The 27,500-nt window shown below is 47.4% G+C and overlaps 1 protein-coding gene across 2 annotated transcripts in view; it reads left to right on the top strand.

Annotated features, from left to right (window-relative positions):
• Positions 1 to 27,500, top strand: part of LOC139749345 (zwei Ig domain protein zig-8-like) — a 93,565-nt gene that overhangs the window by 47,010 nt on the left and 19,055 nt on the right. The gene's annotated exons all lie outside the window — the stretch shown is intronic.

Raw genomic sequence — 27,500 nt, forward strand, 5'->3', positions numbered from 1 at the left:
TGTCTCCCTCATCACGGCATCCCACACTCACAGACTGCGTGTGAGGGACAAGAGTCTCTGTGTAAGAGATATGGAGAGATTGGACCTCCCTACCACCACCACTCATCTCTCCTCCCTCGCCCCATCCTCCTCCTCCTCCTCCTCCGTCACATCAAGCACAGAGGCCCCACGCCCTCCCGCGCCCTCCCTCCCTCCCCCCAACCCCCCCCCTTCCAGTAAATTACCCCTCCCTCCCTCCCTCCCTCCCTCCCTCCCTCCCTCCCTCCGCGGTAATGTTTCCCGGCAGAAGGAGGAGGGACACACGATTGCCGGAAACGTCCGGGAAACGGCGATTATTTTCGCATTATGCAGATCTGAGCGATTTATGCCACCTTCGACACCCGCCAGGGCCGGGGGGGGGGGGGGGAGGAGGAGGAGGAGGAAGAGGGGAAAAAAAGAACAAATAAGATAAAAGATATAGAACTTCCCTCTCCGCAGACCTCCCGATATTTGTAGGATTTCAATACACTGGTTACTAATATTCCTCCAGAAGATTTCAGGGGGGGTTCTCTCTCTCTCTCTCTCTCTCTCTCTCTCTCTCTCTCTCTCTCTCTCTCTCTCTCTCTCTGTCAAAGGTTTTTTTTTGGCGGGATGAGAGTGCTATACCGCTGCTGGGCGGGGGATAAAGATGTGTGTTTTCTTCGTCCATATATTCGATGTTTCCCTCACGGTGGTTGGTCAAGGCCTGCCCTAGTGTTCGGTAATTGGTCATCCCGAGGCGACACGGACGAGCTCCCTGGTCATTAGTGGTCAAGACGATTCGTAGATCATCATTCTTACGTCTCGTGAGTAATTCTTCGGGTATCGAACGTGTGGACTCACGCTTTGTTCCCAGACAAATTATCAAAACAGATTTTTTTTTGTACAGTAAACACAGACATAACAGATTTAACCAGCGGAGTGTGTACATGAGTTGCCTTCATTAAGCGGGATAATTACTTGCTATTTCAGACATTTTAATTAGAACTACATATTTTACTTTCCCCCCCCCCCCCCTTTTCCCTGCATCGATGATGGAATGGTGGTGGTTGCTGATCCACAAACGACTGGTCAGGATCGTCCGTGGGGGGAAAACGATCGTTCACAGGAGGAGGAGGGGGGGGGGGACACGGCCACACACCAAACATCGCTGGCTGTCGAACCTCAAAAGAAACTTTCGTTTTGATGTCTAAGTTCTGTAGCTCAGCTGTGGGACGTCTCTAACTTCCCCCGTGCCTCACGTTCAGATGGCTAAGTTTCAGGCCTTCAAGATGTTACACCTAAGTCCAGGACTTTCCAAGTTCCTTTCTTCACGTTCTGCCTACCAGTGACATCTTTATGATCTGAACGTGGGGAAATTTTTGTAAAGTTCCTGCCATCAAGTTCTGATTATTTTACCAGCCTCTTCTTCAAGTTCCTGTCACTCGCACCTCCCAACTTGAGCAACTACCTGCCTAGTCCCGCCTCCAAACTTCCGCCTCCAGTCTTCAGTCGCTCCTCGAAACTCACCTCGTGCATATCTCTCGTTCTTTGGTCTGAAAGATCCCATACCTGAGTTTCAGGTCTCGATCAGTCCATGTATGAGGGTCTTGGGTCTCGATCAGTCCCTATACAGGGATAGTCATGGACAGTGGGTCCTTTATAACACCCCTTCTATAATAATGCTGCTGGATCGTACACTGTGGGTTAACCCACTTTATAAGGGTGTTGATGGACTGTGGGCGTCCAACGGACCATCCCCTGTATAAGGGTATTAGATAGTAGTAATCCCTGGACCGACCCATGTACACAAGAGCGATGGCGGGCGGGCGCTCCTGGATCAGCCAAAATGTAAAGGTGTTTGTATCGGGCCATCAAATATACCTTTCCCTGCCAGACCCAAGTGATGGCCCCGGCCTGAGCCAGGGTTAAAAGAACAACACAGACGCAATGTTTATGCTCAAGAAGGAACCTAATTAACTTTTTTTCCCTCATTTTGCTTTTCCTTTGAATGTTGTCGTGAAGGAGGGAGTCCAGCCATATATCGAGAGAGATACATTACTTCGTGGAAACGTTCGAGGATGACCCTGGGGGTCATGTTAAGCTACGAGGGTGAGGTGTATGCCTCACACTTCAACAAGCTTACTCCCCCACCTCACACCTCAGCATACTCACCCCCTCGCCTCACACTTCAGTAACCTATCCTCACAAAGCCTCCCATCCCCAACAAACCAACACCGGTACGACCCGAGAAGGCACTAAACCACCGCTCTGTCAACCAGGAGCGTTAACATGACCACGCCGGACATACTCCCATCTTGAAACTTACGACCCCGAGACATGCGAGAGTTACACTTCCTGGTCCCAGCTCTCGACTCCACCCTACCCTCACAACACAGTGGACACCGGGGTCAGCCAGCGGCATCACAAGACCCCCTCCTGCCCAGGATGCAACCTTCCTACTGACGACACACAACACTTACTTCCGTATTGTTCTCCACACACACACACACACACACACACACACACACACACACACACACACACACACAACACAGTCCTTCACCTGAGGTCTCGCCCGGTGGACGCGGCTGGCTTTATGAGCGCTGCAGGAGCTCCATGAAAGCATAGATATATATATATATATATATATATATATATATATATATATCAACACAAACTTTCTTGTCTCTTTTACCGTGGCTTTAAAATGCCATCTTTTTTATTCATCTTTTAACAATTTTATTAATATCTGGTTTCAATTAGCGTTTGAAAGCGCCATTCTGTCGGGATCTTTTAAAATATATGTTCTTTGTGTGATTTTTTTTCACTAAACATTTCATTTAAGCTTGCGTTTAATGAGTTTTTGATAAACATATGGAATTCTATGTCTTTCTTAAAGAAAGTTAGTGATAATATATATATATATATATATATATATATATATATATATATATATATATATATATATATATAATGAAGTCATAACGTGGAAACAACGATCTCATAAAGTCCTATCTTGAACTACGTAATGTGCACACCTGCAGTATACGAAACATCTTTTTCAAACTTAGAGACAATTGCATTAGAGGAAAATTATAGTATGATCCGGATCTCTGAACCTTAGTTCTTTATTGCAAATAGAGACTTCCTCGCGTAACATGCAATTCCAGACCACATTTTATGCAGTAGCGACGGGGAATAATGGAGACGTCGGTGTCTTGCTCTTCGTTAAAGCTGATCGTATCCGCGAACTGCAAAATGGTGCAACAGTTAATATCGACGCCATTTTATCTTTTTTGTAGTGGAAGATGAAGATCCGGTTGGTCAGAGACGTTAACTACTGGATTGGTATTGCTGGTAGTGGTTCCCCGTCTTGTTTGAGAATGGTTAGACGTAACAGATGGAGTAATGCAGACACCAGCTTTTGGGATCAAATTTCTCTCGGTGATGTTGGCCTGCGTTGGAACTATATAGGAAACCCAGCAAACGGCTCTAACCTGGATGATGAAAACCCACGACATATACTGAGTGCCTACCGCCTCCAGCTGATACACACAAACTGACAGAGTGAGCTCACACGAGGCAAATGAATTTGAATATAAGAATGAAAATGAAAAAAAAGATTAGATCAGCTAAAGCATGTACACAAACGAGGAATCAGACTTGGATGAAACAATCCCTGATGACCTGGAGGTAAGCGAGGCTGCACTTACGTTAAAAAGGCGAGAAAAATTCCAGTTTTTTTTTATATATATACGTACAGCATCTGAATTCAGGCCTAAATGAAGTAATCCTCATTTACTATATAGTTCACTGATGCGTCCCCACCATGTATACTGTGTTCAGTCTTGGTCAACTTGCACAAAGTGAGAGATAGATAGATAGATAGATAGATAGAGATAGATAGAAGAGAAGAAGAAGAAGAAGAGAGAGAGAGAGAGAGAGAGAGAGAGAGAGAGAGAGAGAGAGAGAGAGAGAGAGAGAGAGAGAGAGAGAGAGAGCAACCGGGGACCTTTCACGACGATTCCTTGCCATAAAAACAAAATCAATTGCTACGAGAGCCAGCGAGAAGATCTAAACTAGTCCAGTTAATCGCCCGATTGCGAGGTGATTCAACACAACGTGATGACAACCATGGAAATGCTTCCACAGTCTTGATACAAGCAGCTCCTCATGTCACCTCCATCAGTCTGATCTCAGTCTCAACCATGAGTACAGACTCGTCGGCAGAGCCTGCACAATTACTGATACATGAGGAACGATTGACCAGCGAGCGATGTTGGTGGCAACACTACCACCTACGTTAGGAAAGAGAGACATTTAGTGTATCTACCTCGCCCCAGAACCACACTCTTCGTGGCCCATAGTGGGTAGGTCACACACTCGTGTGTTGACATTTTGAACTCTACCATGGACGCTTACGTGACGCATCTTTCTGCCAACACTGGCCTCCTCAAATGCTCCTTAATGTTTTGTTTTTCCTCTCTCTTCTGCCTTCCTTCAGAGGTCATGACCTGGAAGAAGGACCTTACTGACGTCATGATGACCTGGAGGACAGATCTCATGGAAGTCATGACCTGGGAGGTAGTGATGCACACTACATCAAACTCCTCGTCATCTACGCACGTCATCTACGCTCGTCATCTTCGCTCGTCATCTACGCTCGTCATCTTCGCTCGTCATCTACGCTCGTCATCTAGGCTCGTCATCTACGCTCGTCATCTACGCTCGTCATCTACCAATCGTCATCCTCCAAAATCCCATCTTGTGTCTCGTGCATGTGTTCCACACTTCCCCTTCAGGTGTTTTACACACCTGGAGGACCAAGGGTTGTGGCACCTGTCTGGCCTCATGCTGGTCACCTGGGTCATATATATATATTTCCATCAGATCTTTTTTCTCCTATAGTTTTCCCCTCGGTATAATGGGTTACGGGACCGTAACTCTAGCTGGGAGGCTACCAGTTACGGGATCGTATGTCTAGTTAGGTGTCTACGGGACCGTACATTGTCCTCCCGTCATTAGGGTAACAGTAGCAAAAGATGTTACGTGAAGCCACGTAGTGTGCTACCTATGTGATGGTGGCGGGGCTGGTCAGATCACCTCATACGAGGTTAAGCCAGGTCAGGTCAGGTCAGGTCAGGTCATGTAATGTCAATTCAGGTTACAGTGTCTATCCAGCCCACATCTATCCTCCTAACCCAGCTGGACAGTCCCTCCTCAGTCATCTCAAAACAACCGAATGACATCAGAGCTCCTTAAAACTCTACCATTCCCACTTTTCGTGAGAATTCCCTCACCCATTCCCATTCCAGGCCAGTCATTCCCACCCTTATGAGAGGGAGGGAATCCCTGGTGTTGGGGGACATTCCTTTCTTCTCTCAAACGTCCTTCCATCATCACTATAAAGTTCACTTTACTGTCCAGTGAGAGGCAGTGTGCGACCCGAGTCAATGACGTCCATAATGACCTATTTTCCCGTCGTTTTTGTATGGATTCATCGACCTTAAACAAAACGAAGTCGTGAAAAATGAGCTAAACGGCGGGTTGTGTCTTTGTTCTGGTGCGACTGGTGAGGGGTCCGTCTGGATGGTGAGGGTCTGGATGGTGGGGGGACCATCTGGATGGTGAGGGGTCCGTCTGGATGGTGAGGGGTCCGTCTGGATGGTGAGGGGTCCGTCTGGATGGTGAGGGGACCGTCTGGATGGTGAGGGGTCCGTCTGGATGGTGAGGGGTCCGTCTGGATGGTGAGGGGTCCGTCTGGATGGTGAGGGGTCCGTCTGGATGGTGAGGGGTCCGTCTGGATGGTGAGGGGACCGTCTTGATGGTGAGGGGTCCCTCTGGATGGTGAGGGGTCCGTCTGGATGGTGAGGGGTCCGTCTGGATGGTGAGGGGTCCGTCTGGATGATGAGGGGACCATCTGGATGGTGAGGGGACCATCTGGATGGTGAGGGGTCCATCTGGATGGTGAGGGGTCCGTCTGGATGGTGAGGGGTCCGTCTGGATGGTGAGGGGTCCGTCTGGATGGTGAGGGGACCATCTGGATGGTGAGGGGTCCGTCTGGATGGTGAGGGGACCATCTGGATGGTGAGGGGTCCATCTGGGTGGTGAGGGGGTCCGTCTGGATGGTGAGGGGTCCGTCTGGATGGTGAGGGGACCATCTGGATGGTGACGGGGTCCGTCTGGATGGTGAGGGGTCCGTCTGGATGGTGAGGGGTCCGTCTGGATGGTGAGGGGTCCGTCTGGATGGTGAGGGGTCCGTCTGGATGGTGAGGGGTCCGTCTGGATGGTGAGGGGGTCCGTCTGGATGGTGACGGGTCCGTCTGGATGGTGAGGGGACCGTCTGGATGGTGAGGGGGTCCGTCTGGATGGTGAGGGGACCATCTGGATGGTGACGGGTCCGTCTGGATGGTGACGGGTCCGTCTGGATGGTGAGGGGACCATCTGGATGGTGAGGGGTCCGTCTGGATGGTGAAGGGACCATCTGGATGGTGAGGGGTCCGTTTGGATGGTGAGGGGACCATCTGGATGGTGACGGGACCATGTGGATGGTGAGGGGACCATCTGGATGGTGACGGGACCATCTGGATGGTGACGTGACCACGTGAATGGTGAGGGAACCATCTGGAAGGGATAATACTGACTAACTATTAGCTAACCTCCTTCATGCCCGTAACAATAAGGTATATAATCCTACCAAATAACCCCTGTAAACCCGCCCTAGTGTATGCGTTAGTAAGGGCAATAACATATTGGCAGAGTCAACACATGGGGGAGGATGGGCCGGTGTCCTCCCTCACTCTCTTGTGGCACCAGAGGAGCCAGCCAGCTGGCTGTCCCCTTGTTACCGCCACAGGCCAATTTGGACGGGAACCACCGAGACTCGTTTGACGCTAACAGCCCCCGGCTGAGGAGCAGTTGGGTGTGCGGGGGGGGGGGGGGGGGGTTAGTGGGGTGCGCTGGGAGTGGAAAGAATGGGGAGATAAGAGGAGGTTGGTTGAGTCGGAGGCGAGGTGATAATGGGGAGATATGGGGAGTTACTGAGATGAGGAAATGGGGGTAAAGGGGAGTCGGTTGCGTGGAGGAGTGGGAGATAATGGGAAAGTAAGAGGAGGGTAGTTAGGTGGGGAAATGGGATAGTTTGAGTATTGGTGGGATGGGAGGATAGGAACGAGGATGAGGAAGGGAGGGAGAGAGAGAGAGAGAAGAGAGAGAGAGAGAGAGAGAGAGAGAGAGAGAGAGAGAGAGGGGGGGGGGGGGGGAAATGAAGGTGAGGGAGAGAAATGACCAGATCGACTGAGGAAAGATGAAGTAGAGAAGAAAGAGCTAGGGAAAGGGAGGAAACGGGTGGGTAAAGGGCGTAATGATAGGGGTATGGGTGGGTATAGGGTGTAATGGGAGGAAATGGGCGGGTACAAGGGGGGGGGGGGAAGATTTACACTGGCCTACTCAAGAAGGAGGGAGAACAGGAGACACAGTGGTCCATGACGAGGGTATGTGGTGGTGGAGAGCGGCAGCAGTAACCTGAGGTCGTGATTTCACTTGTGGTAGTGAAAGCAGGAGGCACCTGCCCACAGACACACACACACACATACACACACACACACACACACACACACACACACACACACACACACCTCCCACTACAGCCACCAGGAACAACACTGCTGAAGGGGGGAAACCCACGTAGTAAACGTAGTATCTACTGCCAGGGAGAATCTGTAGGAAAATATGAACGGGGAAAAGGCACCCCCACTCCACCCCCTCCCCCCCTCATCCCTTTACTTTGTGGCTCAAATCCAGAATTAGTCAAAATGGAAATGGTTGAATTCTACTACAATAAAATGTCTGTTTCTTCCCCTTCCTGAAGCAGAGGAAATATCTGGGTTTGACAACACCTGCTGGTGGGTCTCCGCTCCGGGTCCTTAACATCTCCCTGCCCTGCCCTGGCGGATGCTCGCGTCGCTCTCACACTTTCTTCTTGTCGACATCACACCACTTATGTCCGGGTTCTTGAATCTTCCATCAGACGTGAAGACATTCTCGCATGTGATGTTGTCAGAATGATTCAGAATTTTGACAGTTTCAGTAAGCTCTACCTGGAGACAGAGAGAATAATCTTACATCTCTGAGTCTCTCATTGTAAGATTCATCTCTCAGAGAAATGTTCTTCACATAAAACTATTTTGAGAACTCTGCTTCTGCTGACCTGAGAGCATCATGTTAAGAATACTTTCACTGATTTGTCAAAATTCATTCATTTAGCAAGGACGGAATTAGTTTTGTTGCTCTTCTCTGAACTAGTTCCAGCTTTCCTTCGTTTCATCCTAATTATTTCTACGTATGAGACGTAGAATTCGGTCAATCATTATATCTCGCAATTGGGGTCATTACTGATAACCAATCCATGATCTTTTTTTTTATATTCGTAACTGATGCGTTTACCACTAAACTGCATTACTTTGTATTTGTCTAAATCTAGTCCATATCAGCTTGTCTAATTCACGTTGAATCTTTCAACAGTTTTTCTTTCAATGGAATTTCAAGGCAACGACAGATCTTGAAATCCTACCAGTGACTCCCGTCTCTCGATCACTTATGTTCAAGATGAACAGTACGGGTGTCAGGACTGAGCCCTGTGGTTCCCCACTTGTCACGTGAACCAGTCGGCCGCTTCGCCATTCAATAAAACGAACTGGTTCGAATCTGTGAGCCAGGCCGTTGTCCATGTACACATTCGATAATCCTTTGTCGTAACTTTTTCATTTTATTTAGAAATCTTTTACGTAGTGGGCAAAGGGTTTAAATGGGAAGGATATGATAAATGTAAGGGTTGGAAAGGAAGGCTACTGGTGGGTAAAGGGTCATGAGAGGTGGAAATGGGCGGATAATGGGTGAAACGTTAGGTGGGCTAAATGAAGGAGTAGATGAGTAGATGCAGATAGTGAGGGAGAGACAGACACTGTCTAAGACACAGACAGAGAAAAAGACGAAGTTACACAGACAGACAGAACCTGGTACTATACACAGACAGACTATAGACTTACTACACCTCATATTGGCTATAATATAAGCAGAAGTTAACGTGAGTCTCACTAAAAGATAATTGAAAATAAATCCCAGAAGCATCCAAGGAAAAAAACAATGACTCTAAGACAGCAACACACACACACACACACACACACACACACACACACAGACGAGGTTCCACAGGCCACCATCGAGGCAACATACGACACACTCACGCATTCAGCTGTGGTCAAAGGCCGGCCTTTCAACCGTGAATAGGACCATTTTTATCTCTCATTTTTCACCCGAGTTCAAATTAAATCCACAGGAGAGTAAATAAATAACCGGTGCTCATTTTTCACTCAATCACTCACTCACTCGTGAAAAATTACACGCTTGTATTCAAAATACTGCCATCTTATTTACATATTTTGTTTAACATATATTTCATATATATGTATGCGTAAAACTCACATCTGTATTTTCATCAGTCAATTATATACGAGAGCTCATCTGAAATATAGAATGTTAATGAAGGTTTTTACCTTAATTGAAAAATTACGAAAATTAATTCATCAGTTCATTCCACCAACAGCGTTAGTAACACTGCCTCCGACCGGGGTCTCCAGAGGTGGTTCAAAATGTTCCTGGCGAATCGAATCCCCGAACGACACCTGTTTCGAATCTTTATTCTCTCTCTCTCTCTCTCTCTCTCTCTCTCTCTCTCTCTCTCTCTCTCTCTCTCTCTCTCACTCTCAGTCAAAACTTACCCACCATCCCATGAGACGGTTCAACCCTCCTGGCTCGAACCCCTGAGGCACGATCCGAACCTGTGCTTTGCCAAGGCGGGACCAAGCGGGTCTCGAAACCTTACGAACAAATTACCCCAAAATTACGCTTCAGAGGGATGTTCCAGTGGACCGGAACATCCCTCTTGTCTTAAGAACTTTGGAAACTTACGATACGAAGTTGAGATCAAAGTCAATATCAAGATGCCGTAGGAAGGAGAACGAGATGATTAAAAAAATATTGTACGGATGATTTCAACGGAGAATGAAATGATTAAAAAAAATATTGTACGGATGATTTCAACGGAGAACGAAATGATTAAAAAAAATATTGTACGGATGATTTAAACGGAGAACGAAATGATTAAAAAAAATATTCTAAGGATGATTTCAACGGAGAACGAAATGATGAAAAAATATTGTAAGGATGATTTCAACAACATGATTATTTCTTTTTTTCTTTAATTACTTAATCGCCGTTTCCCGTGTTAGCGAAAGTAGCGCCAGGAACAGACGCAGAGAAAGGCCGCGTCCGCTCACACCCATATTCTCTAGCTGTCGTGTGTGTGTGTCATGCACCGAAACCACAGCTCCGTGTTCCAGTGTTGTGGTGTTTGTGTGTGGTGTTGTGTTGCATGTCAGGTGTTCCTTGACATGTGGTAGTGTGTTGCGATGTAACTGTTATGTCATCTGCATGTGAGGGGACTTGTGAGGGGGGAGGAGGGGTCGCACAGTGAGGGGAATGTGTGTGTGTGTGTGTGTGTGTGTGTGTGTGTGTGTGTGTGTGTGTCTGTGATTGCTATGAAACAAACTGTAATAATCAGAAATCATTATGACATCGTCCATTTGCTCTGAGGAAAGACGTGTAGTCGACCTAAAGATAATGATACTTATCATTTCGTTCACAATAACAAGACATGAGTTATGATACTTACTGGGAAAAGTCACGAAAAGTTTCGAAAAGTTTGTTCAGCAAATACTGTGTTGGGAATGATGGCAGGGGAAGCCATCAGAGGGTTTTGCAGTGAAGCTATTCACTGTGCTGGTGACTGTGACGAAGGTTGACATCCCCAGACATCCCAGATGAGGTCCCGGTACAGCTGACATCCCTCCCTGCACATCCCAGATGAGGTCCCGGTACAGCTGACATCCCTCCCTGCACATCCCAGATGAGGTCCCGGTACAGCTGACATCCTGCACATCCCAGGCAAAGTCCCGGTACAGCTGACATCCCTGCACATCCCAGACAAAGTCCCGGTACAGCTGACATCCCTGCACATCCCAGGCAAAGTCCCGGTACAGCTGACATCCCTCCCCATCCCAGACGAGGTCCCGGTACAGCTGACATCCCTGCACATCCCAGATGAGGTCCCGGTACAGCTGACATCCCTGCACATCCCAGGCAAAGTCCCGGTACAGCTGACATCCCTGCACATCCCAGGCAAAGTCCCGGTACAGCTGACATCCCTCCCCATCCCAGATGAGGTCCCGGTACAGCTAACATCCCTGCACATCCCAGATGAGGTCCCGGTACAGCTGACATCCCTCCCCATCCCAGATGAGGTCCCGGTACAGCTAACATCCCTCCCCATCCCAGATGAGGTCCCGGTACAGCGGACATCCCTGCACATCCCAGACAAGGTCCCGGTACAGCTGACATCCCTGCACATCCCAGATGAGGTCCCGGTACAGCGGACATCCCTGCACATCCCAGGCAAAGTCCCGGTACAGTTGACATCCCTGCACATCCCAGATGAGGTCCCGGTACAGCTGACATCCCTGCACATCCCAGACAAGGTCCCGGTACAGCTGACATCCCTGCACATCCCAGATGAGGTCCCGGTACAGCGGACATCCCTGCACATCCCAGGCAAAGTCCCGGTACAGTTGACATCCCTGCACATCCCAGATGAGGTCCCGGTACAGCTGACATCCCTGCACATCCCAGACAAGGTCCCGGTACAGCTGACATCCCTGCACATCCCAGATGAGGTCCCGGTACAGCGGACATCCCTGCACATCCCAGGCAAAGTCCCGGTACAGTTGACATCCCTGCACATCCCAGATGAGGTCCCGGTACAGCTGACATCCCTGCACATCCCAGACAAGGTCCCGGTACAGCTGACATCCCTGCACATCCCAGATGAGGTCCCGGTACAGCGGACATCCCTGCACATCCCAGGCAAAGTCCCGGTACAGTTGACATCCCTGCACATCCCAGACGAGGTTACAGTCACATCCCCACACATCACAGACACTGTGGGGACACCAGTCCTTTCTGGGACTCGAACCCGTGTCTCTACGGTTGTGAGTGCGACACGTTAACACTGTACCATGCAACCTCCTCAATGTAAATGATGTAAAAATATTCAGTGTAAATCACTTACCGATAAAGAATATTTACTCTATGTATATTTTACCAACAGTTTCTGCTTCAATATATGCTCCGAGTTTTATAAATGTATTGAACTGAAACACGAAACCTTTGAAAAGAATGATCCATTTACATGAGACACAAGGCTTCGAGAACATGAGATACAAGGCTTCGGGGAACATGAAATACAAGGCTTCGAGAACATGAAAGACAAGCCTTCGGGGAACATGAGATACAAGGCCTCGAGAACATGAGATACAAGGCTTCGGGAACATGAGATACAAGGCTTCGAGAACATGAGATACAAGGCTTCGGGGAACATGAGATACAAGGCTTCGGGGAACATGAGATACAAGGCTTCGGGGAACATGAGATACAAGGCTTCGAGAACATGAGATACAAGGCTTCAGGAAAACATGAGGTACAGAACTTCGGGGAACATGAGGTACAAGACCCCAGGTGAACATGAGGTACAAGACCCCAGGTGAACATGAGGTACAAGACCCCAGGTGAACATGAGGTACGGCACCCCAGGTGAACATGAGGTACGACACCCCAGGTGAACATGAGGTACAACACCCCAGGTGAACATGAGGTACAACACCCCAGGTGAACATGAGGTACAACACCCCAGGTGAACATGAGGTACGACACCCCAGGTGAACATGAGGTACAAGACCCCAGGTGAACATGAGGTACGACACCCCAGGTGAACATGAGGTACGACACCCCAGGGGAACATGAGGTACAACACCCCAGGTGAACATGAGGTACAACACCCCAGGTGAACATGAGGTACAACACCCCAGGTGAACATGAGGTACAACACCCCAGGTGAACATGAGGTACAACACCCCAGGTGAACATGAGGTACGACACCCCAGGTGAACATGAGGTACAACACCCCAGGTGAACATGAGGTACAACACCCCAGGTGAACATGAGGTACAACACCCCAGGTGAACATGAGGTACGACACCCCAGGTGAACATGAGGTACGACACCCCAGGTGAACATGAGGCACATGATCCTGGGGGAGATACGTCATAAAACATCAGAAATTTGAATAAATCTTAACAATGTTTTTTCAGCTTTCTGGAACAGAAGTTGGGGGCCGCAATATTGCCCGGGTTCGAACCCCGCATCCCTCCCGGTCCTCCTCATATTGCCCGGGTTCGAACCCCACATCCCTCCCGGTCCTCCTCCGTTATATGTTGGCCCACATGCCGTGATGGCTCAGATCACTTATGTGCCCACATGGGGTCTCGACCAACACGTTCATTGTACCATTAAGGTACTTACGCCAACATGGGATCTACACCAACATGGGATCTATGCCAACATAGGCCTTACGCCAACACAGAATTTACGCCAACATGGAATCTACGTCAACATGGGATGTACGCACGTTAACATGGGATCTATACCAACACAGCAGTATGGAACCTATACCAACATAGCATCTAGTACACCAACATGGGATCCTCGTCAACATGGGATCTATAACAACATGGAACCTACGTCAACATGGGATCTTATATGTCAACCTGGGATGTATACCACAGTGGGATCTATTGCACCACACGAAGAGCTACGTCACCACGGGCGGGGGGGGGGTACAGTCATCAGTATATCAGCCAACTCCATCTTGATCACTGTGAGATCATACATACCGTGGGATCATACATACTGAGGAATCATACATATCGCGGGATCATACATGCCGTGGGATCATACATACTGAGGAATCATACATATCGCGGGATCATACATGCCGTGAGATCATACATACCGTGAGATCATACATACACGGGATCATACATACCGCGGGATCATACATACTGAGGAATCATACATATCGCGGAATCATACATGCCGTGAGATCATACATACCGTGAGATCATACATACCACGGGATCATACATACCGCGGGATCATACATACTGAGGAATCATACATATCGCGGGATCATACATGCCGTGAGATCATACATACCGTGAGATCATACATACCACGGGATCATACATACCGTGGGATCATACATACTGAGGAATCATACATATCGCGGGATCATACATACCGTGGGATCATACATACTGAGGAATCATACATATCGCGGGATCATACATGCCGTGAGATCATACATACCGTGAGATCATACATACCACGGGATCATACATACCGCGGGATCATACATACTGAGGAATCATACATATCGCGGAATCATACATGCCGTGAGATCATACATACCGTGAGATCATACATACCACGGGATCATACATACCGCGGGATCATGCATACTGAGGAATCATACATATCGCGGGATCATACATGCCGTGAGATCATACATACCGTGAGATCATACATACCACGGGATCATACATACCGCGGGATCATACATACTGAGGAATCATACATATCGCGGGATCATACATGCCGTGAGATCATACATACCGTGAGATCATACATACCACGGGATCATACATACCGCGGGATCATACATACTGAGGAATCATACATATCGCGGAATCATACATGCCGTGAGATCATACATACCGTGAGATCATACATACCACGGGATCATACATACCGCGGGATCATACATACCGTGGGATCATACATACCGCGGGATCATACACACCGTGGGATCATACATACCGCGGGATCATACATACCGTGGGATCATACATACCGTGGGATCATACATACCGTGGGATCATGCATACTGTGGGATCATACATACCGTGGGATCATACATACCGAGGGATCATACATACCGAGGGATCATACATACCGCGGGATCATACATACCGTGAGATCATACATACCGTGGGATCATGCATACTGTGGGATCATACATACCGAGGGATCATACACACCGTGGGATCATACATACCGTGGGATCATACATACCGTGGGATCATGCATACTGTGGGATCATACATACCGTGGGATCATACATACCGTGAGATCATACATACCACGGGATCATACATACCGCGGGATCATACATACTGAGGAATCATACATATCGCGGGATCATACACGCCGTGAGATCATACATACCGTGAGATCATACATACCGTGGGATCATACATACCGAGGGATCATACATACCGAGGGATCATACATACCGCGGGATCATACATACCGTGGGATCATACATACCGTGGGATCATGCATACTGTGGGATCATACATACCGAGGGATCATACACACCGTGGGATCATACATACCGAGGGATCATACATACCGAGGGATCATACATACCGCGGGATCATACATACCGTGGGATCATACATACCGTGGGATCATGCATACTGTGGGATCATACATACCGAGGGATCATACACACCGTGGGGTCATACATACCGTGGGATCATACATACCGTGGGATCATGCATACTGTGGGATCATACATACCGTGGGAGCATACATAACGTGGGATCATACATACCGAGGGATCATACATACCACGGGATCATACATACCGAGGGATCATACATACCACGGGATCATACATACACATGACGTATGCGTCTTGGGCAACCATCGTCCACACCTGCATCTTGAAGTTCGAGAAACCACAGCCACGAACCTGGCCAGCCTGCAGGGCCCTGGCCAGCCTGCTACTTGGCCAGCCTGCAGGGCCTTGGCCAGCCTGCAGGGCCCTGGCCAGCCTGCAGGGCCCTGGCCAGCCTGCAGGGCCCTGGCCAGCCCACTGCTTGGCCCGCATAAATGATATCAAAAAATTGTCATAAAATTAGAGGAAAAAGACGAGTTTAATTTCACGCTACTGAAATATTTATGAGTTTCTGGTGAAATTTGGTGGATGGAGCGGCCAACGCTCATGCCCTGCCTGGCCATCTTGGCCCAGCCTGACCCAGGGGGGAGGAGCAGTATGCAAATTACATAATTCTATTCATACATTAAGATGATGTATATAAAATTGTTGCCTGATCTGTCATTCCTGTACCTGGAACCAGCTCGTGGGAATGGCATATTTCCAAAGCATTCCCGTTTCTTTATGTGAATACGAAGGGTAAACTGCGTTATCATCCATAGAGAAATGCGACGCCAGAGCCACCTGCGGTGGGGAGGAGAGAGAGAGAGAGAGAGAGTCGAAACTCTATCTACAAATACGACTCCAAATTGTTCATAATGGGATACTCCCTTTTAGCAGTGGCAGACCGGGGCACTTAGCTTAATACTCTTCCCAACCTCTCCCCATTAACACTATTGCCACCATTAAACTTGAAAACTTATATATATATATATATATATATATATATATATATATATATATATATATATATATATATATATATATATATATATATATATATTCTTTATTTTACTGTTTGTTAAACACCAATGCATATCTAACATTCACTCGCTATCTGTACGTTTTCAATTTTCCTCACCACACTGTTTGTTTCGTCAGATAAAGTGTGAATTAAATGTCCTATATTAATCTCCACTTTATTCTTGAGATCCATGAGACGTATCGGACACACGAACTCTGCCCATCTTCAGTCAAACTTAGTATAAATGACACAACATAACAAAAAGGACAAAACAAGAATTAATCACATATTGCATATCTTGAAGTGTTACGTACATAATGTGTTGATCAGTGGACCGTGTTCCCTCGGTGTTCCTGCGTGGAGGTCTGGTCGGTAGGGGTCAAACTCGGTGAGTCAACGGTTGGGGGGTGGGGGATTTGTTTGAGTCCGCCAAAGTGTGGTCAATTAGGGTGAGGGAGAGAATAACTGTACAGTCCTAACTTGACCTGTACGTTGTGGATTTATGCATGGGTTATATTCTCTTATGTACATGTCTTCGGTTACCTGTAGTCTTGTAGGGTCGTGGCAATGTTTCACTATCATCGCCTATTCACTAAGCTGCTGACCAGTGAGATTCATGTTATGTTGCTGTTGTATATGCAGTTTACGGGCCTTTGTTTTGAAGATGAAGTGTTAAGCGTCGACTGAGTGATGTACGTAGTAGTCCTACCGATGGGCAGGAGTACTTGTAAGCTATGCTGGAAGACTGTGGTGGGTTATTCCTCCCGCACCGCCCCAGCCCCAACACATGAACCACTTCTAAGCTAAACAAACAGCGCCCTCTATCCCAAACATCACACAAACGTACTCATGAAACACTACTTCATCAAGAAAGATAAGTGATGGAAAGCTACACAAAATACGCCCTGAAGCAACTATTGTAAACATACCTTTAAATCCCAATAACACGCACAACTCAAGACCCAAACGAACTGCCCAACAATTGACCCTGAAATTTGTTCAAACTTCGAATTCAAACACCAATTGCGATCCAAGTGCTTACGGATATCTTCAACCATTCCAGGTTACACAACAAAACACCAAACATCTGAAAACTTGCCAGCAAAGTACCCATCATGAAACCCTCCAGACCAAAACCATTCAGTAACCAAACTCCTTGACAACTGATCGACAGCAGAATCTACCAAAGCACACTGCTTTCTCCTATACACAGACCCAATCACTGCCACTTCCACTCTACACACTCCCCACACAACACATCCTGGATGGCTTCAACCATCAACAGCCCCCCATCTCGCACAGCACTAGTGGTAATGAAGGTCAACAAAGTATTCAACACTGGGGTCATCACATCCTCACTCAAAAGATACTTGACATCATCCTTGACCCGACAAGCATTAAACAGCCACCCTCTCAACCCAGCCTTAAACACATGCATATCCAATACTAAACTAACCTCCCAAGTCATGCATGAGTTATGATTTCTCGTCTTTCCCCTGGCCACCGTCCATCTTTCCAACACAACAAACACCAGTGCAATATACGACCCCCCCTCATGCTTAAGATAGAGGCATCTCCCATAACAGAGTTATTTAATAGTTGCTCCTCAAATATCTGCCACTCACATCACACAGACTCACAAACATCGAGACACTTGACCGATGTCGCTCTCCGGTGAACCTGGCCGGCTTCCTGAGAGCTGCGAGGGCTAAAAAAAAATGGAATATGATATATATACATTATATATATATATATATATATATATATATATATATATATATATATATATATATATATATATATATATATTGCGATTAAATGGCATGAATTTCTAGTGAGGCTGAAAGATAAGGTCTATTTACGTGCCATTACTGAGGATGGGTCTTGAGCTGCCCCTTTGACATCCCCGTTTTCTATGCAGTGAATACCACCTGTAAAACTAGATGTTATTCTGTATGTTATCAACTGTCGGTGTTCCCCTGACGAGGGCTACGTAGGCTGACCCTGATATACGGTGACTAAAATCATCGTACTCCTGGGGTTAAGTCATCTTACTCCTGGGGGTAAGTCATCGTACTCCTGGGGTTAAGTCATCGTACTCCTGGGGGTAAGTCACCGTACTCCTGAGGGTAAGTCATCGTACTCCTGGGGTTAAGTCATCGTACTCCTGGGGTTAAGTCATCGCACTCCTGGGGTTAAGTCATCTCAACCAAGGACATAAGTCATAGTACTGGAGGGGTAAGGGAAGTGGCCAGGTGATGACCGAGTCTGGGCCACTCGTGTGTTATGTGTGAGGGAGGTACAGGTGACCCAGCCATGCGTGTGTGCTGCTGGTTCCACTACCTCGATACATGGGTTCCAATCCCGCCCGCCGATATACATATATATATATATATAAATGGTCGGAACGAATTCGAGGTCCGAGATAAGCCAGGTCTCAGCTGAAGTTAAGTTAGATTCCTCTTAAATTGTAAGTTAACAGGAAAGTCGATAGTCTGCGATTATTACAAAAAAAAGTATATATATATATATATATATATATATATATATATATATATATATATATATATATATATATATATATAATATATATATATATATATATATATATATATATATATATATATATATATATATATATACAAGCGATTATGTAATTCCTTATTTGTATTTACCTATTTGTGAAGTACGGGGAGGAAGTTGTACACTCGTGGGGACCCAACCCTTGAACATTTTCTATCATACAACTCCTTCCATTTATGTAAACTCTTTATTAACCACATCCTCACTCATTCTGTCCCATTCATCCTTCTCTCTTATACTGTTGAACTATTTCTTTACATCTTTTTTAATAAGTTTCTTGTTTAATTTCATGTTATGTCCTGTGGCTGCTCTATCCCCCACATCTCTCGAAGAACTGTTGTTCACTGTCCATTTTATAGATCTGTTTTGAAAACTTAAAAAGTTGAGATCAGGTCAACTCTCACTCTTCTCTCTTCAAAACTTGGCAAATTTAAAGCCCCTAAACTTTCCCTGTAACTCAGCTTTCTTAATACTGGTACCATCGTTGTTGTCCTCCTCTGGACCTTCTCTATCAGCTCTTTGTACATCTTCAGCTGCGGTGACCAAACCTGAGAAGCATAGTCTAGTTTTGGTCTTATGTAAAATATGAACAACTTGATGAATATTTTGCTATCCATATATTTGAAAGTTGTTCTGGTATCATCCAGCAGACAGTTTGTCTCTAACGTTACTGTTAATGTCGGACTCTAATGACAGGTGAGAGATGACGTACGTGTGTGTGTGTGTGTGTGTGTGTGTGTGTGTGTGTGTGTGTGTGTGTGTGTGTGTGTTCCTCCACACATTCTGACCAATCAGCACCAAACGTGACACAGTGACACAGGAGGACATGAGGACGCTAATGAGGAAGGAGTGAGGGGGTTGGGGTTGGGGTTGGAGAGGGGTTTCTCAACCATCCCATGGCCGCTGGTCCTGAGGATAAGATATAGATATCAGCTCTCGTGTGGCATACACCCCCCCCCCCTCCCCACACACACACACAGACCATGACTGGGCCGGGAAGACCACGTCACCCTCACCCCCATCACACACACACACACACACACACACACACACACACACACACTCGCTGATGAATAACAATAGGAATTATACCTCAGTGAAAAATACATCCTTCATTCCTCTGGACCCAGATGGTTGGCTACTGCTGACACAACCGGATCAAAAAGAAAATATATATATATATATATTCATTCCTATATTTCCGGACGTTAGTCACACGGAATCATTTCATCTTTTTTTTTTTCTATTCTGTCATAGCTTTAGTCTTTCCGGTCAACCGGTGGACGCCGGATTCGTTACAAATTGCCGGAAAAAGTCGGATTACCTTCGACCAGATCTGACCAGGTGACGCACTTGCTTGGCGAGGGAGGGAGGGAGGAGGAGTTGACGTGGGAGAGGGAGGGAAGGAGAGGGAGGGAAGGGAGGGAAAGGGAGGGGGACTGACGTATGAGATTCTTCACGTTGGGGTGAAGTTGTTTGAGGGGGGGGGGGGATGAGAGGGGAGGAGGGAGGGGAGGGATGAGAGGGGAGGAGGGAGGGGAGGGATGAGAGGGGAGGAGTGAGGGGAGGGATGAGAGGGGAAGGTGAGGGGAAGGTGAGGGTACCTTTCAGACGCCAGATTGGGATATCATTTCAACACGCGGCTCCAAACGCGTCCTGGAACGAATCCATCCCAGAGTGAGTTGTGAGGGACGACTCCCTCCCGCCTCCTCCTCCTCCCTCCTCCTCCCTCCTCCCTCCTCCTCCCGCCACTTGACCATTGTCACGCTTATTGCAAAATCTTCGAGAGCTGGAGGTCAATCGCAGCTGGCTTCTGAGACCCTCCCTCCTGCCTTCGAGACCCGACCCTCCTGCCTGCGAGACCCGACCCTCCTACCTTCGAGACCCGACCCTCCTGCCTTCGAGACCCTCCCTCCTGCCTTCGAGACCCGACCCTCCTGCCTTCGAGACCCTCCCTCCTGCCTCCGAGACCCTCCCTCCTGCCTTCGAGACCTCTTCCCTCCTGCCTTCGAGACCTCTTCCCTCCTGCCTCCGAGACCCTCCCTCCTGCCTTGGAGACCCTCCCTCCTGCCTTCGAGACCTCTTCCCTCCTGCCTCCGAGACCCTCCCTCCTGCCTTGGAGACCCTCCCTCCTGCCTTCGAGACCTCTTCCCTCCTGCCTCCGAGACCCTCCCTCCTGCCTTGGAGACCCTCCCTCCTGCCTTCGAGACCTCTTCCCTCCTGCCTCCGAGACCCTCCCTCCTGCGTGGGTAGCGGGCTGGAGGCATGATACACTCAGGGTTGGCCAGACACTCACACGACGAGGCTAGAGTCCGAGCTGGCGAGACCCGCCGGTCCCAGGGCTTCCCTCTCTGAGTCCCGTGATGAACCCCGCTTGAGGGAATGATCCCAAACGCGGGATTTTATGATCTTTATTACATTTTTTTTCTTAAAGAAAATGCTTGGCGTTCCGCATGAGAGAAAACGGCGAACGGAGTCTCTTCTTTTGTCATCATCAGACGCGACCTTTTGTTATCTTTGTGACCAAGTCTCCTCCTCCCATCAGATCCTCGGCTCAGTATCAGTGAAAACAGTGAACTGGTTCATCTGCTGATCAGTGACGCTCGCTCAGTGGCAGAAATACTATATCCGCTTCGTCCCTGCTGGCCCTCTAGCGGCGGCTTGTTGAATCACGTTGAACTTTGACCCATCACCACAGACTGAAGTCAACAGTGACCCAGGCTGAAGTCAGCAGTGACCCAGGCTGAAGTCAGCAGTGACTCAGGCTGAAGTCAGCAGTGACCCAGGCTGAAGTCAGCAGTGACTCAGACTGAAGTCAGCAGTGACTCAGACTGAAGTCAGCAGTGACTCAGACTGAAGTCAGCAGTGACGCCGCCTAAAGACAACAGTGACACAGACAGGGGACAACAGTGACAAAAGTAGAGCAGTCGTGACACAGACCGGGAACAACAATAACACAGACTGAGGACAACTGTGACACAGACTGACGACAACAGTGAGACACAGACTGAGGACAACTGTGACACAGACTGAGGACAACAGTGAGACACAGACTGACGACAACAGTGAGACACAGACTGAGGACAACAGTGAGACACAGACTGACGACAACAGTGAGACACAGACTGAGGACAACAGTGAGACACAGACTGACGACAACAGTGAGACACAGACTGACGACAACAGTGAGACACAGACTGAGGACAACAGTGAGACACAGACTGACGACAACAGTGAGACACAGACTGACGACAACAGTGAGACACAGACTGACGACAACAGTGAGACACAGACTGACGACAACAGTGAGACACAGACTGACGACAACAGTGAGACTCAGAAGCCTCATACCCGCCGCCTCAAACATCACTTCTACACCCTAGAATCTACTCTAGTCTTATCATTTACAAATTCACTTATAAATGCCCTAATGTCCAGTTCCTGACACTATTTTCTGAAGTGCCCTAGCAACGTATCATATTTCAGGTTTATATATATATATCCTCCAGTTTCATTATACACCATTAGAATTACACACACTGAATAATTCTTACTGTAATTTAAATTAGGTCAGACTCCCTCCAGTCCCCCTCCCCGCTTGATATTAACCCTGAAATATGAAGATTAATTCTTGTATCATTTTAGAAGAATTAGGGTAAGGGGAAGCTACACTACTCTTCATTGAGAGAGAGAGAGAGAGAGAGAGAGAGAGAGACAGACAGACAGACAGACAAATGGACGGACGGACGGACAGACAGACAGACAAATGGACGGACGGACAGACAGACAAATGGACGGACGGACAGACAGACAAAGCACTTCTTCCACAGCCAATCTTTCATTCTACGCTTCACTTGGTTCCTCATGTTTACTCAACAAATGAATGCTGGAGAGGTGCGGTTCTCTGAACCGATGCGGTTACTGTCTTAGCAAGATCGCTCTGCCAGGCTCCCCCCCCACCACCACCATCATGGCGAATCAACACACACACACACAAACTATACCTCGTCAACAATCGCTTCACAAAGAAATCTTGAGGGAAAAAAAAAAAGAAAAAAATGATAAAACGTTGTTTCCTATCCTAAACCATCAGACTTTCCCGTTCATCCATTCTCCCTCACTTGATAACGAATTCCGCGGGAAACTCTTGTGATCTCTGACGAAAAATAACAACAGAAACACACAATCATTTAAAGCTCAAGAAAACAGAAAAAAAGAAAACGGAATTAAACGAGTTTGAATGCGAGAATAAACTTACTTATCCGATAAGTTTGCGAGAGTTGAAGAATGTCCTTCTTTCCCACCATAGGCATTATACATTCTACAATCATTCAATGAATAAATGAGGAAGAGCAACAGAAGAGAACAGTAATCATCACCCGGACTAAAAGCAATGTTTCCAGGGGAACAGAAATCCTGCTTTGTGACAGAAAACGATCATAAATAGTTTCTGTAGCTGAATTCGCGTCGGAAGGGAAATTAGGCTGTTATACAGTCCCTGTTGTATTATACAGTCCGTGCTATATGACTGAGGCTATTATACAATACTTGTATAAGTCTTGGCCAAGTAGTCAGTAGTCTGGGTTCACAGTGGCAGATGATGAATATGTATTTCACTTTTCAGTAGATGTCCGGGACTTTAGAGTAGCCAGCCCACCATGTGTGTGTGTGTGTGTGTGTGTGTGTGTGTGTGTGTGTGTGTGTGTGCAGCTCCTTGTGAAGTGATGAGCTCGTGTTATAATGGAGGACTTACTGCAGAATGCTAACCTCGCTCAAAGCAGAGACAGACAGACAGACTGACAGACTGACAGACTGACGTATAAAAGTATAAGACATGCGTCTATTAAGGAAAGCATCCCTCGCCCGTTTTCTTTACGCTCGTAAAACTGCCAGTTCATTTTTGCTGACATTTTGAGTGCGTGGCTGAGCGTCTTAACCCGAAATCAAGAATGTTTAGTTCATCTTTTACAGCTTGGGGAGGGGTGGGAGTTGAAAAAAAAAATGATAATAAATAAATGCCAAGATGTTAAATAAGATGTTTACACAACCCTGTAAACATCTTGGCATCGTCAACATCGTAAACACAGTCGAGGAGTGAGTGAGACCTCCTTGTGATGAGCCCCTGCCTCGACTGTGGCAGTTGGAGAGGTTCATAGATAATGCACGAGGGTTGAGGCAGTCCGCCCTACTTAATGTGGCAGGGATCGGGAATCAAACTAGAGGAGGGGGAGGGCGCCTTCGTGTGTTTCCCACACCCACCCTCACACCCCCTTCCTCCCTCCTTCCCTCCTACACTCACACAATACACCCGAGATGAAGCAGGAAACACTACATGCAGACTGCGAGTCCTGCGTGGTGGCAGTAGAGCTGTAAGGTCGAGCGGCGCCCCCGGTTGGCTGGGATAATCACGTCTCCATGTTCCCCCGTGAGGGGAAGGGGTTGCTATTGTCTTGTCTTCCCCACTTCGTAAGACAGGCTGGTTTGCATTTAATGACTGGGAAGCTTCATGACGGCGGTCGCAATGGCAGAAAACCCTGTTGAATATATATGTGTGTGTGTGTATATATATATATATATATATATATATATATATATATATACACACACACGAATATAGTGCATATGAGCGCGCATTTTCATAGAACGCATAATACCCTCCAATACGTAGGCTATGATCGCCCGTAATAGGAAAATGACTATTCGATAACACGTAGTCGAACATCCTTCGTCTCACGACCATGAGTAACGGGGTATTATGTGTTTTATGTTAAGTGTGCGTTCAATATAAACTATATTCGTGCTCATATACCTCAGCCTTTGTACACTAAGGTTCTGCAAAATGCTAACCTCTGGTAATGTGAGCCTCATGGGATTTGACAGGTGCAGACCCCGTTGCTCATGGATGTAAGACGAAGGGTTTTCGATTACGTGTAATTGAATAATTTTCTGTATTACGGGCGATCATAGCCTAGTGGTTAGCGTTCCCGAATACCATGTAAAACGTCATGGGTTTGAATCCTGGCTGTTAGAGGGTATTTCATATATATATATATATATATATATATATATATATATATATATATATATATATATATATATATATATGTGTGTGTGTGTGTGTGTGTGTGTGTGTGTGTGTGTACATATGGGATTTAGTATTCTTATTTCCTTTATTGGGATACAAATAAATGCACAATCCACTTTTCTCGGGGAAGCAGAACAAAAAGGATGGACTGCATACTGAAGCATAACACAGCAATAAACTTTTACGACTTGCAAATTACAGACCGTTAAACTGCATGAGTTCCTCTGGGAAGGACGTGAGTTACTGGCGCAACTTGCATTCCCTCGATGGACGGCTAGGCTGAGGCGCTGAAACAGCAAAGCGTCTGTTCTCTCGATAACGTTACTTGTATCACATGGGATACGAGGTCACTAAGGAGGTCAATAGCCTTCTTTTCAGGGTCCCAAAGTCTCTGAAGCAACAGGGAAGATGAGGGAGTGTGGTGGATCCAAAACCTCGGTAGTCCGTTCTCTTCTGCTGTTTCTCAAGTCTGCAGCACCACCTACGTTTACTGAGGTCGTCTCCAGATAGATGCCTGACGAGGTAGAGGCTCAGGTGTGGTTCCACGCCAGCCACATACCTCCTCCCTTCCAGGAAGGTAAATGATGTTACGTCGTGCGGCCGTTTGCCACTCTGTCTGCCCTCAGGAGTTGGGTCTCTCTCTCTCTCTCTCTCTCTCTCTCTCTCTCTCTCTCTCTCTCTCTCTCTCTCTCTCGGCCGAGTTGTTCAGCCACTTTCCTGTCGCACATACACTGGTATTCGGAGCAGACAGGGGGCGGCAAGGTGGGGGTGAAATAAAGGCTATACCAATACGTAGAGCGTGTGGGTCGAGATGGGTGGCAAGGGAGGAGGAGATTGTGACAGCGTGTAAGAAGTCCCCAGGGTGAGGCGTCCTGACGGATAGCTGGTACGCCTTCCTCATGCGAGCCTCGGGTAGGACCAGCTAGCGTGGTTGAAGCTTGTTCGAGAATGACTAAGGCCTCGTTCAGCATGGACCAGACCCAGCTCTCTAGGACAGGTTTATCTCAGCTGCTCCACTTTGGGTCCATGGATAAGTTACTCGCCCAAGTCGTCCCACATCCTGGTTGCCCTGACGAAGTCTGAGTCACACAGTCACTCGTGATGAGCGACTGCCAACAATTCGGACACCAGTTTGCTCGCAGCTGAGGAGGAAGACATGAAAGCTGGGAAAGCAATCTGGGAAACAGTGTGGCTCGTGACGACACCTAGTCTGCCAGAGAAGGTTGCTTGTTACCATCGGGGATCGCCTGGACGAAGGGTCATTACTGTCTTCTTGAAGACAGACTTAAAGTTAGCCTCACAATCCTCAAGTCTGCCACTGTCGTCGAAGGATGGAGAGGCCCTGGGGAGACAAGCTAACCTGGGTAAGCTTAAACACCTAGGGAGAAGGTAGAGGGAGTCGTGGCCATCTGTGATGTGGATTTGTCTTCTTGATCCTTCTTACTTCCTCCATCTCTCTGGATGAAACGATAGCAATGGTCCTGGAACCTACTGGGGCACCATGTACACTGGTGTTGTCAAGGCTGGTTGTCACGGCTCCACACAGCATACTGGATGGGTTGGCGTCAGTCGCTGATGAGGAGGTGAGCAAAGCATTTGACACCGTCCCCCAACATGCCGTCTGATAGATGTCACCCAACACCACCGTCCACAACGATGACACAAAGTGGTTGGCCAATTTCATAACTGGACCACAAGCTGTTGTTACTCACAGACGATTTCATATCTAAAACCCTCAAGCTCTACAGCGAGGTTCCCCACGAAGCAGTTCTTTCTCCAACATTTCGGAGTCTCCCTTAATGACCTCCCACCACCTCCTGCAGACAATAGTATGAAGGTCTTGTTATAGGCAGATGACCTTATAATTACATCACAACACCCTAACAACACAGGAGCAACAACAAATATGCAACACTGCATGACACAACTGAAACAATGGCTCACTGACAAGAGAATGGCTATACTCCTTTTACCCTTAACATACACGAATCTAAACTGCATCCTCCCGTCGCCTTAAATGGCCAAAACAGCAAAGCACCAACTGTGCTGGGCATCACACAGGACATACACACACACACGACATTCACTCACCACATCACGACCGTCAACACAAAAACAACAGAAAACTAAACGCTCTTTGAACATTAGATGGCACCAGATTTGGACAAGATAAGGAATACCTTAGTTTAGTATCCCCTATACACATTTCATCCGTCTAACCGCAATCTACCTTGTCCAAAGTGTATATAACAGAGCCACAGGACCAAAGGAAACAGAACACTCAGAATAATCACCGGCTGTCTAGCAACTACAACCACTCATCATCTGCTCAATGAAACAAAGATCTTCTCAAT

Source organism: Panulirus ornatus, chromosome 7 (genome assembly GCF_036320965.1).
Source record: "Panulirus ornatus isolate Po-2019 chromosome 7, ASM3632096v1, whole genome shotgun sequence".
In the NCBI taxonomy this organism is placed as follows: Eukaryota; Metazoa; Arthropoda; class Malacostraca; order Decapoda; family Palinuridae; genus Panulirus; species Panulirus ornatus.